This window comes from Triticum urartu, chromosome 2 (genome assembly GCF_003073215.2).
Source record: "Triticum urartu cultivar G1812 chromosome 2, Tu2.1, whole genome shotgun sequence".
NCBI classification, from domain to species: domain Eukaryota; kingdom Viridiplantae; phylum Streptophyta; class Magnoliopsida; order Poales; family Poaceae; genus Triticum; species Triticum urartu.
In genome coordinates, this window is record NC_053023.1 from 711145121 (window position 1) to 711162985 (window position 17865).

At 48.3% G+C, this 17865-nt stretch overlaps 1 pseudogene; it reads left to right on the forward strand.

Moving 5' to 3' along the window:
- Window positions 1-14517: 14517 nt before the first annotated feature.
- Window positions 14518-17865, forward strand: LOC125534270 (annotated as a pseudogene).

A 17865-nucleotide genomic window follows, 5' to 3' on the forward strand; every position in this document is an offset into this window, starting at 1 on the left:
ACCTGTGTCGGCTAAAGATCAATCAAAGACTACTTTTACATGCCCTTTTGGTACTTTTGCTTATAGACGTATGCCTTTTGGTTTATGTAATGCACCTGCTATCTTTCAAAGATGCATGATGGCTATATTCTCTGATTTTTGTGAAAAGATTTGTGAGGTTTTCATGGACGACTTTTCCGTCTATGGTTCCTCTTTTGATGATTGCTTGAGCAATCTTGATCGAGTTTTGCAGAGATGTGAAGCAACTAATCTTGTCTTGAATTGGGAAAAGTGCCACTTTATGGTTAATGAAGGTATTGTCTTGGGGCACAAAGTTTCTGAAAGAGGTATTGAAGTTGATAAAGCCAAGGTTGACGCTATTGAAAAGATGCCATGTCCCAAGGACATCAAAGGTATAAGAAGTTTCCTTGGTCACGCCGGATTTTATAGGAGGTTCATTAAGGACTTCTCAAAAATTTCTCGGCCTCTGACTAATTTATTACAAAAAGATGTACCATTTGTCTTTGATGATGATTGTGTAGAAGCATTTGAAATACTTAAGAAAGCATTAGTCTCTGCACCTATTGTTCAGGCACCTGATTGGAATTTACCCTTTGAAATTATGTGTGATGCTAGTGATTATGCTGTAGGTGCTGTTCTAGGGCAAAGAGTTGATAAGAAATTAAATGTTATCCATTATGCTAGTAAGACTCTAGACAATGCTCAAAGAAATTATGCTACTACCGAAAAGGAACTTTTAGCAGTTGTGTTTGCTTGTGATAAATTCAGACCCTATATTGTTGATTCTAAAGTAACTATTCACACTGATCATGCTGCTATTAAATATCTTATGGAAAAGAAAGATGCTAAACCTAGACTTATTAGATGGGTTCTCTTGCTGCAAGAATTTGATTTGCATATTTTTGATAGAAAAGGAGCTGAGAACCCAGTTGCGGACAACTTATCTAGGTTAGAGATTGTTCTTGATGACCCACTACCTATTGATGATAGCTTTCCTGATGAACAATTAAATGTCATAAGCACTTCTCGTAGCACTCCATGGTATGCTGATTATGCTAATTATATTGTTGCTAAATTTATACCACCTAGATTCACATACCAACAAAAGAAAAAGTTCTTTTATGATTTGAGACATTACTTTTGGGATGACCCACATCTTTATAAAGAAGGAGTAGATGGTGTTATTAGACGTTGTGTACCTGAGCATGAACAGGAACAGATCCTATGCAAGTGTCACTCCGAAGCTTATGGAGGACACCACGCTGGAGATAGAACTGCACATAAGGTATTGCAATCTGGTTTTTATTGGCCTACTCTCTTCAAGGATGCCCGTAAGTTTGTTTTATCTTGTGATGAATGTCAAAGAATTGGTAATATTAGTAGACGTCAAGAAATGCCTATGAATTATTCACTTGTTATTGAACCATTTGATGTTTGGGGCTTTGATTATATGGGACCTTTTCCTGCCTCCAATGGATACACTCATATTTTAGTTGTTGTTGATTACGTTACTAAGTGGGTAGAAGCTATTCCAACTAGTAGTGCTAATCATAACACTTCTATTAAAATGCTTAAGGAAGTTATTTTTCCGATGTTTGGAGTCCCTAGATATTTAATGACTGATGGTGGTTCACACATTATTCATGGTGCTTTCCGTAAAATGCTTGCCAAATATGACGTTAATCATAGAATTGCATCTCCTTATCACCCACAGTCTAGTGGTCAAGTAGAATTGAGTAATAGAGAGCTCAAATTAATTTTGCAAAAGACTGTTAATAAGTCTAGAAAGAATTGGTCCAAGAAACTTGATGATGCATTATGGGCATATAGAACTGCATATAAGAATCCTATGGGTATGTCTCTGTATAAAATGGTTTATGGAAAAGCATGTCACTTACCTCTCGAACTAGAACATAAGGCATATTGGGCTATTAAAGAGCTTAACTATGATTTCAAACTTGCCGGTGATAAGAGGTTATTTGATATTAGCTCACTTGATGAATGGAGAACCCAAGCCTATGAAAATGCCAAGTTGTTTAAAGAAAAAGTTAAAAGATGGCATGACAAAAGGATACAAAAGCGTGAGTTTAATGTAGGCGATTATGTATTGCTATACAACTCTCGTTTAAGATTTTTTGCAGGAAAACTTCTCTCTAAATGGGAAGGTCCCTACGTTATCGAGGAGGTCTATCGTTCCGGTGCCATAAAAATCAACAATTTCGAAGGCACAAATCCGAAGGTGGTAAACGGTCAAAGAATCAAGCACTATATCTCAGGTAATCCTATAAATGTTGAAACCAATGTTATTGAAACCGTAACCCCGGAGGAATACATAAGGGACACTTTCCAGAACGTTCCAGACTCCGAAAAGGAATATGTATGTGGTACGGTAAGTAAACCGACTCCAAAACAATTTTAAGGCAATATTTCTCCATTTTGGAATATTTAGAAAAATAGAAAAATAGGTAGCAGTCCAGGGAGGACACGAGCCCTCCACGAGGGTGGAGGGCGCGCCCCCTACCTCGTGAGCACCTCGTGTGCCCTCCGGACTCCATTTTCCTGCACGATACGTATTTTGGTCGGTAAAAATTCATTATATATTCTCCCTAAGGTTTTGACCCCCGTATCATGCACATATCCCCTGTTTTCATTTTGAGCTGTTTCCGTTGCAGATTTGAGAATTCCGGAGACTCGATCATCCTTCTATGAGGGTGAGCCTATGCCATGGAAGGGGACGACAAGCTTGCGTCATCAACAACACCTCCACCTCCAACAACAAAGAAGGGGACCTCATCACATGGGTATGGGCACTCCCCTTGGCAACTGCCAAGCTTGGGGGAGGTGCCCCAGTATCATATAACCATCACAACTCCTATCTTTACCGTTTTTCTTAGTTCGATCCTATTAGTAGTATCTTGATTTAGTAGAATAAAGTCACGGCATGATCTAGTTTTGAAGTTTGCTTTATGATCCCTCTATGCAATCTAGTCCGTGAGCTATATATAATAAAGATTAGTGTTGAGTCAAGGGCTTGATTATCTTGCCATGATCTTGACTGAATAAAAGTAAGAATAAAAAGAAACAAAGAGTTCATATTGATCTTATTGAAAGTAATGACTTCACATAGAAAGAGTATGATGATTAAAAAGTTGTTAGGAGTTGGCAAATATAGCTTTAGTCATCGTGGCAATTAATAGGAAGTAATAAGGAGAGAGAGGTTTCACATATAGATATACTATCATTGACATCTTTCATAATTGGGAGCACTCATTAAGTATGACATGCTAAAGAGTTGATGTTGGACAAGGAAGACAACGTAATGGGTTATGTTTTCTTGCATCTCAGTTAAAGTATATTGTCATGGATCATTCAAACATGTTGGGCTTGCCTTTCCCCCTCATGCTAGCCAAATTCTCAGCACCAAGTAGAGATACTACTTGTGCTTCCAAATACCCTTAAACCAGTTTAGCCATGAGAGTCCACCATATCTACCTATGGATTGAGTAAGATCCTTCAAGTAAGTTGTCATCGGTGCAAGCAATAAAAATTGCTCTTTAAATATGCATGACTTATTAGTGCAGAGAAATAAGCTTTGTACGAACTTATTGTGGACGCAATAAAAGCGACGGACTGCATAATAAAGGTTCACATACAAGGGGCAATATAAAGTGACGTTCTTTTGCATTAAGATTTTGTGCATCCAACCATAAAAGCGCATGGCAACCTCTGCTTCCCTCTGCGAAGGGCCTATCTTTTATTATTATCCTCTATCTTATGAAAGAGTCAAGGTAATCTTCACCCTTCCCTTTTTCATTTTATCCTTTGGCAAGCACTTCATGGTGGGGTGATCCTGATATATATATCCAATTGGATGTACGTTAGCATGAACTATTATTGTTGACATCACCCAAAGGTGAATAAGTTTGGAGGCAGCATTATAAGCCCCAATCTTTCTCTATGTCTGATTGAAACTTCATAACCACAAGTATTGCGTGAGTGTTAGCAATTATGAAGGACTAAGTGATAGTTGAGTATGTGGACTTGCTTTTTAAGCTCTGACATAGAATCCTTCCGATGTTATGATAAATTGCAATTGCTTCAATGACTAAGGTTATAATTTGTTAGCGCCTAATAAGGTTTCTGATTCATACTTTTGCATTGTGAAAAGATCATCACTTGAACATAAGTAATCATATGACAAATCTATATATGTTGCTGTTATGAAACAATCATGATGCCTTCATGTCCGTATTTTATTTTTATCGACGCCTCTACCTCTAAACATGAGGACATATTTATTGTTATCAGCTTTTCGCTTGAGGATAAGCGAGGTCTAAGCTTGGGGGAGTTGATACGTACATTTTGTGTCATGCTTTTCTTTTATGTTAATATTTATTGCATTATGGGCTATTATTTCACGTTATGTCACAATACTTATGGCTATTCTCTCTTATTTTACAAGGTTTACCATGAAGAGGGGGAATGCCGGCAGCTGGAATTCTGGCTGGAAAAGGAGCAAATATTGGAGACCTATTCTGCGCACACTCCAAAAGTCCTGAAATCCACGGAACATCTTAAAATAAATAAAGAAAAATCCTCGCCAAAGATGAAGGCCAGGGGGCCCACACCCTGCTCACGAGGGTGGGGGCGCGCCCCTCCCCCTGGGCGCCCCCCTACCTCGTGGGCCCCCTGGTGGCTCTCCGACGCCCATCTTCTCCTATATGAAGTCTTTCGATGAGAAAAAATCATAAGCAACCTTTCGGGACGAGACTCCGCCGCCACGAGGCGGAACCTTGGCGGAACCAATCTAGGGCTCCGGCAGAGCTGTTCTGCCGGGGACACTTCCCTCCGGGAGGGGGAAATCATCACCATCGTCATCACCAACGCTCCTCTCATCGGGAGAGGGCAATCTCCATCAACATCTTCACCAGCACCATCTCATCTCCAAACCCTAGTTCATCTCTTGTATCCAATTCTTGTCTCAAGTCCGGGATTGGTGCTAGTAGGTTGCTAGTAGTGTTGATTACTCCTTGTAGTTGATGCTAGTTGGTTTTGGTGGAAGATCATATGTTCATGTTCAGATCCTTTATGCATACTATTACCCCTCTGATTATGAACATGAATATGCTTTGTGAGTAGTTACGTTTGTTCCTGAGGACACGGGAGAAGTCTTGCTATTAGTAGTCATGTGAATTTGGTATTCGTTCGATATTTTGATGAGATGTATGTTGTCTAACCTCTAGTGGTGTTATGTGAACGTCGACTACATAACACTTCACCATTATTTGGGCCTAGAAGAAGGCATTGGGAAGTAATAAGTAGATGATGGGTTGCTAGAGTGACAGAAGCTTAAACCCTAGTTTATGCGTTGCTTCGTAAGGGGCTGATTTGGATCCATATGTTTCATGATATGGTTAGGTTTACCTTAATACTTTTGTTGTAGTTGCGGATGCTTGCAATAGAGGTTAATCATAAGTGGGATGCTTGTTCAAGTAATAACAACACCCAAGCACCGGTCCACCCACATATCAAATTATCAAAGTACCGAACGCGAATCATATGAGCGTGATGAAAACTAGCTTAACGATATTCCCATGTGTCCTCGGGAGCTCTTTTCCTTATATAAGAATTTGTCCGGCTTGTCCTTTGCTACAAAAAGGATTGGGCCACCTTGCTGCACCTTATTTACTTTTTTTACTTGTTGCTCATTACAATTTACCTTATCACAAAACTATCTGTTACCACTTATTTCAGTACTTGCAGAGAATACCTTGCTGAAAACCGCTTATCATTTCCTTCTGCTCCTCGTTGGGTTCGACACTCTTACTTATCGAAAGGACTACGATAGATCCCCTATACTTGTGGGTCATCAATCCCCAATTTAATCATTTTAAGGATGATGTCTGAGCTTATTATTACATTTTCAGGACTGGATGCAGAGGACGAAGCGGATCCACTGTCCGGCTCCGCTACCTGAAGAACCGGTCATCCCGCATCTAGGGAAGATGCTGGTGCCGGCGCCTTATAAGGCGCCGGAGAAGAAGGCCAAGAAGAAGGCCAAGGGGGCCAAGGGCGGCCCCCGTCGCAAGGGCACTTCGGACGTGGCATCCGAAGACGACGAAGCCCATTCCTCTGTCCCAGAGGACAACGGCGAGGAAGAGGAGGAGGAGGAGGAGGAGGAGGAGGAGGAGGAAAACAACCCTCCCCCTGAGGAGAGGAAGAAGAAGAGGGCGGCTTCAGCGCATCCGGAGGCGGACGCGCCCAAGAAGGGAAAAAGCTTCCCAGCGGTCAACACCGCATGGGAGGTCGACAGCAGTCCGGAGAGACTCCCCCGCGCTAAGCCCCTGGTCGCATCGTAAGTGACATGGCTCTCTCATGTGCACATCCGGCCCTTTCTCTTTATTATTATGACATAGTTAATTGTGCTATTGTAGTCCGGCCCGCGACCTTACCCAGCGATCCTCATCTCGAGGTCCGCTGGCTCCGTCGGAGATGGCGAGCATGTCACCACCGCCTGCTTATTCTCCTAGGGCCAGGGACGACACCGAGGTGTTGTCCCGGAGGACCGCTCCGAAGCGGGGAGGAGCCCAGGACGCTGTCTGGGAGGCGCCACAGGGCGAGACCTCCATTGTCGGACACATGGGGGAACCGATCCCCATGGATATTGGCGTAGAGGGCCGTATCCAGTTTGGCCCTCAGCCGAATACGATTCCGGAGGCCCATATGGCTCCGGAGTCGGGCGAGCGTCCCCCTTTAAAGGAGGGGGATGCGCCGCTCCCACCGGTGGCCCTTGTCCGTCCAGGGGCGCCGGATAACCTGATGGAAGCGCTTTGAAGCACCTCTGTCGTGGACGAGCACCGTGTCCTTATGGGTGCGGTGATCGAGAAGATTCAGTCTACCAAGTGTGGACTGAACGAAGCCTGCAGCAGCTTGTTGACAGGTTTCGAGGTAAGAAAGAGAAAAACCCCGTGTAGCCAGTAGCCCTTGAGACGCTGTCCGGTGTTCGGCAGGAATAACCGGACATAGAATCAATTCTTCTGTTGTAGGAGACTAACGTAGTATGTATGAATGAACAGGCGTCGCCTGTTGGCCGCGACCTCCCATGCTGTCGAAGTCTCTGAGCTGAGGCAGATGCTAGAGCGGACCGAGAACGAGCTCGACGAGGTCAAGGTTCGGCTCCAGGAGAAGTAAGGTGAGTGACTACTTGCTGTTTGTTTAGAAAGGACAGGCGCTGTATATTGACCGATGTGTCGTAATATGTGCAGGAGCCGCGACCGAGGTCGAGGCCCTGAAGAAGGCCCTGGGAGAGGCCGAGGAGAAGGCTGTCCAGCAGCAGGCCACTCGTAAGAAGTCCAAGGCCCGGGTCAAAGAAATCCAGCAGGAGCTCCAGGTTGCGGTCAAGAAATGCGAAGCCTTGGAGCATGATGCGTCGGTTCAAGGGACCGAACTCGCCAAGGCTTGTGAGAGCGCGGAGACCGCACGGAATGAGGCCCTGGCTGCCCTCCAGGAGATCCAGGAGGCCAAGAAGATCACGGCGGGTAAGGCATTTAAGATGCAAAGCAAGTATGCGGTGAAGCAGTACCTTTTACTAACCCGGGTTCGGAGTTTCCCAGGAGCATTTGCCGATTTGCCACGCAGTGTATCAGACGCCACGGAGTTCTACCGAGCCGAAGGAGGGGGTTCTACGGAGAAGCTATTCTGGTCGCAGTATGCGGCGCCAGAGCATCCCATGTCCTTCACCGATCAGCTGAAACAGCTGGTGGAGCTGCATAGGGTGGCCGAACTAGCCATGAAGGATTTCATAATCCGGCTATGGCCAGCCAAAGCTATGCCAGACAGCTACTTCGGACTCGTGAGGCGAATGGTGAGCGCCTGTCCTCGGCTGGACGTCGTCAAGCGCTCGGCCTGCATTGAAGGTGCGCGCATGGCCTTCGCCCGTTGCAAGATGTGGTGGGCGAAGATGAACGCCGTCGAGGTGACCGAGGACCACCGGAGGGCAAGGAACACCGCACACCCGAACGGTATTTTGTGGATGTCTTGGAGGGTTCTCGTCTTGCGGCGGCACAATGTTCGTAGGATATTGTATTTGAGTAAATGTATGCGTGTTGCCTTTGCCTTGTATTACTAGAACAAAGCCTATTTTGTAATGTAATATTGTTATGCTTTGAATTATTTCCTCATGTGCGGCCGTTTTGTATGTAATCTGAGGGTTGGCCAGTCGTCGGCTTCTGCCCTCACGTAAGTAGTATGGAGGTGTACGGGATGGAATCTAAACAATCTTGATCCAATTGTATGGTCCTTGAAGGAGTTGTTTAGCACAATGAACAAGGCAATCAGACTGTACGGCTTAAACGTCCTCACTTAGCCATAGGAGTTTTATAATAAAGCATAGGTGCAACCGCTGGTTCGAACCAGGGGGCTGTCAGCATATGATCGGGAAGTGCCGATCTTTCTCATAATGCGGAAAAAATCTCCAACGATTTGTGACCCTCGAACAGCTGACCGGCTCTCGCCGTATCATGAAAGTCACTAGTCACTTTTCGGCTTTCTCTACTGAGGTGCTCGTCTGGTCAATGCCAGGGCACAATCGCAGTAGTTCTCCCTTTACTACCCTAGCCAATTTAGCGGAATGTAGAGTAGTAAGCACAGGAACCGGGCAACCCAACTATTGACCAAAGACATGATTCGGAGCCAATGCATATAATGCTAAATTCGGGGTGCCGAACTTATCTTTAGGGGTTGTTCGGGCTTTGTTTCCGTATCATGGGGCAATGGGGAGCCCCTGGCAAATATGACACGTACCAGAGTGTACGACTGCTAGGAAATAAGAAATATAAAGGAAAACAGAGGGAAAACAGAGATAGGGTCCGGAGCCCTTGAACTTGGCTCATGAACTGTTTCCATTATAGTTGGGTCTATACGTCCAATGCACATTGGTAACAAGATAATGCAAAAAGCAACCGGCTATTTGACATGCCCTACCCGAAGGCGGATTGCGCGTGGGTCCTGAAAATGGTTAGCCTCTAGGGCTTCCCATGTACGCATGTGCTCCGTGTCAATCCGGTGTGTTTGTCCTTTGACGGGGTCGTTAATCAGGCCGTCGAAGGAGACCCCCATAGGAGAAACCTGAAACAAGAAAAAATAGATAGTAAAGTTATATGTGTGCCCGGGATAGCTTGTGCCTTCGTCGTTGCCCATGGAATTTTGAGTGCGTAGTTATGGACGCGTGGTATGAATGCCACTACCTCATCGGGATTGGGACGGAGGCCGAATTGCTAATCAAGCTCTTGACGAGCCGCGCTGTCCTGTTGCAGTGTGGTCCGGACCCTCTTAATGATGTCTAGGGGCTCGGCAGCCAGATTATGCTGCTGCTTGAGAAGGCCGCTTTGTACCTCTGCTGCTAGGGCGACGGTGTGCTCCTCTGTCCGGAGGGAGCATTCTGTGTTTCCGTTGACTGTTATGACGCCGGCGGACCGGGCATCTTCAGCTTGAGATAGGCATACTATGGTACCGCGTTGAATCTAGCAAATGCGGTTCGTCCGAGTAATGCGTGGTAGCCACTGCGGAAGGGGACGATATCGAAGATTAAATCTTCGCTTCGGAAGTTGTCCGGGGAACCGAATACCACCTCCAGCGTGATTGAGCCCGTGCAGCGGGCCTCAACGCCTGGTATGACTCCTTTAAAGGTAGTATTTGTGGGTTTGATTCGTGAGGGATTAATGCCCATCTTCCGCACTGTATCCTGATAGAGCAGGTTGAGGCTGCTACCGCCGTCCATTAGGACTCATGTTAGGTGAAATCCGTCGATGATTGGGTCAAGGATCAGTGCGGCTGAGCCGCCATGCCGGATGCTAGTTGGATGATCTCGACGATCGAAGGTGATCGGGAATGACGACCATGGATTGAATTTTGGGGCGACTGGCTCTACCGCGTAGACGTCCCTAAGTGCTCGCTTACGCTCCCTTTTGGGATGTGTGTAGTGTATATCATGTTCACCGTTTTCACTTGAGGGGGGATTTCTTCTGCCCTCCGGTGTTCGGCTGCCGGGGCTCTTCGTCCTCGTCCTCACTTTTGTGATCCCTTTTCTTTGTTTTCGGCATTAAACTTGCCAGCCTATTTGAAAACCCAACAGTCTCTATTGGTGTGATTGCCTTGTTTTTCTGGGGTACCATGTATTTGGCACGGACGATCGAGTATGCGATCCAAGCTGGATGGACCCTCGCTGTTCCGTTTGTAGGGCTTCTTTCGCTGTCCGGACTTGGAGCCGCTGAATCCGGCGTCAACGGTGGTGTCATTGGTGTTGTCGCCATTGCTTCGGCGTTTGTGTTTGTTGCACCGGATCTTTCCAGAGCTGTTCTTGGCCTCGGAGGGGCCTGTTTCGCTGGCTGTGTTTTTGCTACGAGCCAGCCAGTTGTCATCTCCCGCGCAAAAGCGGGTCATGAGTGCCGTAAGGGCTGCAATGGACTTCGGTTTCTCTTGGCCGAGGTGGCGTGCTAGCCATTCATCCCGGATGCTGTGTTTGAAGGCCACTAGGGCTTCAGCATCCGGACAATCAACGATGTGGTTATTTTTGGTTAGGAATCTAGTCCAGAATTTTCTGGCTGATTCTCCAGGTTGTTGAACTATGTGGCTTAAATCATCGGCATCGGGTGGCCGGACGTATGTACCTTGGAAGTTGTTAAGAAAGGTCTCTTCCAGATCCTCCCAGCTGCCGAGGGAATTCTCGGGCAGACTATTCAGCCAGTGTCTAGCTGGCCCTTTGAGTTTCAGTTGGAGGTATTTGATGGCATGGAGGTCGTCTCCCCGGGCCATGTGGATGTGGAGAATAAAGTCCTCAATCCATACTGCGGGGTCGGTTGTTCCGTCGTATGATTCAATATTGACGGGCTTGAATCCCTCGAGGAATTCATGATCCAGCACCTCGTCTGTGAAGCAGAGAGGGTGTGCGGCGCCTCTATATCGGGCGGCATCACGGCGCACCTCTGATGGAGTGTGTCTGCGGTTATCGGCCCGGGTGTGACTAGGTTTGTCACGCCTGAATAGGTATCCGTCATCCCGAATAGGAAGCGTCCTCGCGATCCCTAGATTGATCTGGTGTGTTCTGCTCTCCTGTCCAGCTCCTGCCGAAGGTCGTATGTGAGGTCCCGAGCTGTTCTGTCCCTGTTTTTGCGAGGTGGTGGGGCGGGCTGTTGTTCGTCCTGAGTTGCCGCTTTATCCCAACCGCGGGGTGGTCGGTCCGCCGCACTATCTCGCCCGCGTGGTGGTCAGTCCACATTGCGTGAGGGAGGTATGTGGTTTAGTGCCTCCTCATCGAACTGAGGTAGCAGTCTATGCTTTGGGTAACTCTTGGCTGGGCGCTTGAGGCCGTATTCTTCGGTTGTCAGGATATCAGTCCACCTGTCGATGAGCAGGTCTTGATCGACCTGAAGCTGCTGCTGCTTCTTCTTCAGGCTTCTTGCGGTGGCTATTAGCTGACGCTTGAAGCGCTCCTACTCGAGGGGTGCCTCAGGTACGATGAAGTCCTCATTGTCGAGGCTCTCATCATCCTCGGAGGCAGGACGATAACTGTAATCGTCTGGGTCATTGGTCATGGTCTGATTATTAGGGTTATCATGCCCGTTGTCTTGTTCCTCCTGTTCGGATGCAGCCCCGACAGGGTCTTTGTTATTTTCGGCGTCGCCCGGAGTGCTATTCTCTCCGGTGCCAGTATTCCCGTCGTTTGAGCGACGAGGCTTAGAGCGGCGTTTAGGGCGCCGACGCTTGGACTGTGTCTCAGGAGGTTTATTCGCAACTGGATCTCCTTTGTCATCGTCGCTAGCTTTTTTAGGTGTGTCGATCATGTACACATCGTACGAAGAGGTGGCCGTCCAACGTCTAGCAAATGGCGGGTTTTGGCCTTGCTCCTGGTCGGCATCATCGTCCATACCGTCGATGTCTTCGGAGCCGTAATCGAGCACGTCGGTTAAATCATCAACAGTGGCTATGAAGTGGGTGGCGGGTGGGAAACATAATCTCCCATCATCAGCCTCTCGCTCGAACCGAACATAGTTTGGATGTGAGTCCTTCTCTAAGGACAAATTCTTTAAAGAGTTTAGCACATCACCTAAGGGCGAGTGTTGGAAGATGTCTGCGACGCTAAATTCAAAAATCGATAACCGATCCAGCTCGGTGTCCGCAGGCGTACCCGATTTGGAACTCATGGCCGGAGACGAGTCCAGAGTTTCATTGACGTAGACATAACGGGGTGCCGAGTCCGTGTGCGGCTCCAACGCCGGGGGCTCTGTGGCTTCAGATGGCACGGTTTGCTCCGGTTCTAAGGCCGTTGCAGCAGCAGGGACCATCCGCTGGATGTGATCCGATGACAGATTTAGGTCATGTTCATCGGAGCGAGGGGGAGCGATCGCTGCGGTCTCAAATCCATTAAAGATCAAGTCTCCACGGATATCCGTGACGTAGTTCAGGCTTCCAAACCTGACCTGGTGGCCAGGGGCGTAGCTGTCGATCTGCTCCAGATGGCCAAGCGAGTTGGCCCGCAGTACGAAGCCACCGAACACAAAAATTTGTCCGGGGAGGAAGGTTTCTCCTTGGACAGCGTCGTTGTAGATGATTGAAGGAGCCATCAAACCTTTCGTGGACGACACAGTGGAACTCTCAATGAAAGCACCAATGTCGGTGTCAAAACCGGCGGATCTCGGGTAGGGGGTCCCGAACTGTGCGTATAGGATCGATGGTAACACGAGACAGGGGACACAATGTTTACTCAGGTTCGGGCCCTCTCTATGGAGGTAATACCCTACGTCCTGCTTGATTGATATTGATGAATATGGGTGTTACAAGAGTTGATCCACCACAAGATCGTGATGGCTAAATCCTAAAAGCCTAGCCTATATGACTATGGTAATGAATGTGTCCTTTCCGGACTATCCCCTCCGGTTTATATAGACACCGAGGGGATTTAGGGTTTACATAGAGTCGGTTACATAAGAAGGAATCCTCATAGTCGGTCACCAAGCTTGCCTTCCACGCTAAGGAGAGTCCAATCCGGACTCAGGTATAGTCTTCGGTCTTCATGTCTTCATAGCCCATCAGTTCAGCCCATGGATAACAGGCCGGACGCCCGAGGACCCCTTAGTCCAGGACTCCCTCACCCTCCTCTTTGCCGATTCCGCGTCCAACTTGACGATCTCCTCCGGCGTGCACTCCGACCGTGGCTTCCTTGGCACCTTGGCCGCCTTCTTCTTCACCTTTTCGGGCGGGTCGACGGCCAGGCCGCCGGAATTCGGCTGGGCGTCGACCATGGACGGGGGGGGGGGGGGGGGGGGGGGGGGACATGGGAGGGTTTGCTGCAAATGGCGCCAAATGGGCGGGCGGGGGGTTTTGCTTTGTGTCACTGACAGGCGGGCCAGGGAAGGACAAGCGCGCGCGTCCCGCCCGTTCGCGTGCTGTCCGTTTGATCCCAAAATCAACGCAAACTTGGGCCGGGGATGGGTCGAAAGCAGACACAAAATGGACAAAAGTCCGTTTGCACCCGCGCGCTGGACCTTCTGGTTTGTCCCTTTTACTCCAAATGGATGGGGCCGGACAGGATGGGGTCGCGCGGTGGAGTTGGCCTCACAACCCCTTCAAGTGTACATTGTGAAATTGCTATGGGCCGATGACCGCCGCCCCAAAATCGCCAGAGGGAACCCCTGGTTGGATTTTTGTCCTCATTTCACTACGCCACCGCCACGGACGAACCATAGAACCATGTCACCACAAAAAATGCAACCGCCGCCGCTCCACCCAACCGTGAGACCATCAACCCCGACAAGCCCTAGCGGCAACTTAGTTACACCAACCAAAATTGAATACATTGCCCGTTCCTAACCCTAACACAAAAACTACTCCTACACCTCAAGAAACCCACTCACTCCCCCAAATCCCTAGCCCAAGCCCCCTAAGCAATCAAAAAGGTGGTGGGCACATACCTCGAAGCCTAGAGCAATGGCGTGACAGAAATGACGAGTTCGACGCCGGCAATTGATGGTGCGCGTATCACCGGGGAGATGGAGAGCCGCCACATGAAATCATAGGAACAGGCGGAGAGTGAAAGGAGTGGGGTCATGACAGGGGGTTATGGTGGCTCAGTCGCGCGGTTGCCATGAAGAGCGATCGGTCACAAAAGCTGAGGCGGCGACGCGTCCATGCGTCAAGATTAGCGCGCTTCATCCAACGGACCACATATCATGGCGCCAAATCAGCCCGTGGGGAACGTCTGCTCCATAGATTTTTCAAAAAACAATCCTCGAGTAAATCTCCGAGTAGATCCTCCCTCCCGATAGCCCATTCCCTCTGCAGTACTTTCCGTGTAACGCGTACGAGGATCTCGTTCCTTCGCTTCGTGGCCGTATAACCTAACCTTTTTGGCCTACCCATCGCCGCCTCTGTAACTCCCCCCTTCCAAAGTTCAAACGCCTCAGCCTCCTTTTTTTTTTTTTTGATCCAGCCGCCGCGCGCCTCCGCCTCACCCTCGCGGAGATGGGCGGCGACGGGCCGGCGATCGGCGTCGACCTCGGCACGACCTACTCGTGCGTGGCCGTGTGGCGGCCGTCCCACAACCGCGTCGAGGTCGTCCCCAACGACCAGGGGAACCTCACCACGCCGTCCTGCGTCGGTCGGCTCATCGGCGACGCGGCTCTCAACCAAGCCGCAAGGAACTCCGTCAACACCGTCTTCGGTAAAATACCAGATCCGATCTCGATCTGCTGGTTTACTTGATTTTTCAGCTCGATGGGTTCGTAGGTCCAGTTCCCTGTCATCGATCGATCCTTTTCTTTGCCTTGTTTAGCTGCTATTCTTGTCTGTGGTATAAACGTCTAGAGATCTTCACTCCACAATCGTTCCGTGTTCAACTAACATTACCTGGTTTTATTTTAAACTGAGAAATCAGCTACCTCAAGCCCTCAACTAGTCATCAATCAACCCGTGCGCTGGCCACAAGTATGACTACTTGCATGATCATACCACCTTAGCCATAGGGTGAAGATTACATGATCCAGATTTCGTCGTCTTGTGATCAACAATATATGAGAACATCAATGAGGTCTCCAGTTATTAAATATTTGTAAGCTGCATAAATATGATAATCTCAGTCTTCCTTATAAACATAATATAGGCAGGAATGGTTTCAGGTTTTTACTTTTTTAGCAAAGGAGACATTGAGTGCCATTCCAATTACATACACAAAAGGATTTGTTGCCAAAAAATGCACTTATATCTGGGGAAGCTCATCGATCGGTTTGTACAAGGAAACTCTGAGATTGATGTGTGTACTATGTCTCTACATTTTGTTGGAAAATAAATCATGTTGAAAACCGTATGGAAACTTCACAACTACAAGTTTAATGCGCGACAGATTTAGGATGTTGTGAGCCCTTGACTATGACATGCATGTGGGCCTGTTTTGTGAAATGCATTGCAAGTTGTATTTTTAAGATATATATTTAGTTTAACTCAGTAGTTATGTAAAATGGCTTTGACATGTGTATCGTGCGACGGAAAAAATAGCGTGCTATTTCGACGTTATAGCATTGCTGTAGCATATCTGGAAGGGTCACGTTACATTTTAGCTAATTTGCTCGCTACGGCGCTATTCGCGCTATAGCGCGCAATTTTGACGCTAAATGAAATAATGTTGTAACGTTTTAACGTGTACTACACACTGCAGCCCATCAAGCATCATCGCATTGCATCGGTCCAACTCACTATCACTCTCTGAGACGTAAACGCAACGCATACTGCTAACCTAGCCAACTTGTCACTAATTTCCACCGGCTCGTGACCAAGGTCGGCGGCAATGGCGGCGGCGGCAGTTCGTGAGCCGCAACAGCTTCTATCCATCCCCCATCCAAGTACCGGCGTCGGCCATGCCTCCAACTCCAGCAAGACAGTGCCAATATCAACCACGCCGCCGGCTCCGGCAAGTCAGCCACCCACGCTTCTCTGTTTAATTAGGAGTGTTTCATTTCCTTAGAAATTAGGAGTGTACATGCCGTGAGCCTCTCGCATGATTTTCTCTTTAATTTAGAGTGTCCCTTTGCTTGTAATTATGGAAGCCTTTAATTTTATGATATATTTGATATTTTTATGCAAAACGTTATTTTCAAATATAGCACGCTATAACTTGTATAGCATTTGAAGAAGGGCCGCGCTAAATCTTGTAGCATGCTATTCTTTTCAGTTGTATTGTGTCATTGTGTGATGCATCTTGTCCCTAAATATGGTGTAACAATGTTTTGTTATTATTATTATTATTATTATTATTATTATTATTATTATTATTTTTTCTGCAAATTGCACTGCTGTAACGAACTGCTATGATTTCTTCAGATGCGAAGCGACTGATTGGCCGGAAATTCAGTGATGCGTCTGTGCAAGGAGATATCAAGCTATGGCCTTTCAAAGTCATTTCAGGCCCTGCTGACCGACCGATGATGGCGGTTCAGTACGGGGGTGAGGAGAAGCATTTCACGGCAGAAGAGATCTCCTCCATGATACTCGTTAAGATGAAGGAGACTGCCGAGGCCTACCTCGGCACGTCGATGAAGAATGTCGTCATAACTGTCCCTGTCTACTTCAACGACTCCCAACGCCAAGCCACCATTGACGCCGGTGCGATTGCTGGCCTCAACGTCATGCGCATCATCAACGAGCCCTCCGCAGCAGTCATTGCCTACGGCCTTGACAAGATGCCCTGCAGCGGTGAAGTGAAAACGGTACTCATCTTTGATCTCGGCGGCGGTACTATGGATGTCTCCATCATCAGTGTACAAAATGGCGTCTTCACGGTCAAGGCCACGTCTGGTGACACCCAAATGGGCGGGCAGGATCTCAACAACCGGATGGTGGAACACTTTGTGCAAGATTTCCTCAAGAAGCACAGGAGTGACATTAGAGGCAGCCCGAGGGCGCTGATGCGGCTGAGGACGGCATGCGAGAGGGCCAAGAGGATGCTGTCCTCCGCGGTTGAGGCCAAATTCGAGATCGACTCGCTGCACGACAGCATTGACTACTATGGGAGGATCACTCGTGCCCGTTTCGAGGAGCTCAACATGGACCTCTTCCGCAAGTGCATCAAGCACGTCGAGAAATGCCTCAGCGATGCCAAGATGGACAAGTCTCAGATCCATGACGTCGTGCTCGTGGGCGGCTCCACCCGGATCCCCAAGGTGCAGCAGCTGCTCCAGGATTTCTTTGATGAGAAGACGCTCTGCAAGAGCATCAACCCCGACGAGGCCGTCGCCTACGGCGCCGCCGTCCAAGCTGCCGTCCTCAGCGGCGAGTGTGACCGCAAGGGGCAGGACTTCCTCCTGCTGGACGTCACTCCACTCTCGCTTGGGGTCGAGGTATATGACTGGCGAGTGGACCATTATATACCTGGTGTCATGAGCGTACGTGCTGGTTCCCCGGAACACCACCATCCCTCTTAAGAGGGAGGGGCGATACACGAGTGGATTCGACAACCAGACGAGCGTGCTCATCAAGGTGTACGAGGGTGAAGGGGAATGGACCAAGGACAACAGGCTTCTGGGAGAGTTCATGCTCGAGGGCCTCGTCCCGGCGCCAAGGGGCGTGCCGAAGATCATTGAAATGATGGAAGTCGAAGCGAACGGCATCCTGAAGGTGACGGCGGTGGACATGACAACCGGGAGCAAGAAGAGCATCAACATCACGACCAACAAGGGCGGGCTGAGCAAGGAGGATATCGAACGCATGGTGAAGGACGCCGAGAAGTATAGGTCGGAGGACAGGAAGAGGATAATGAAAATGAAGAAGGAAGACGACGAGGGCTGGCTGAGCAAGGCTGATTTTGAGAGGATAGTGTAG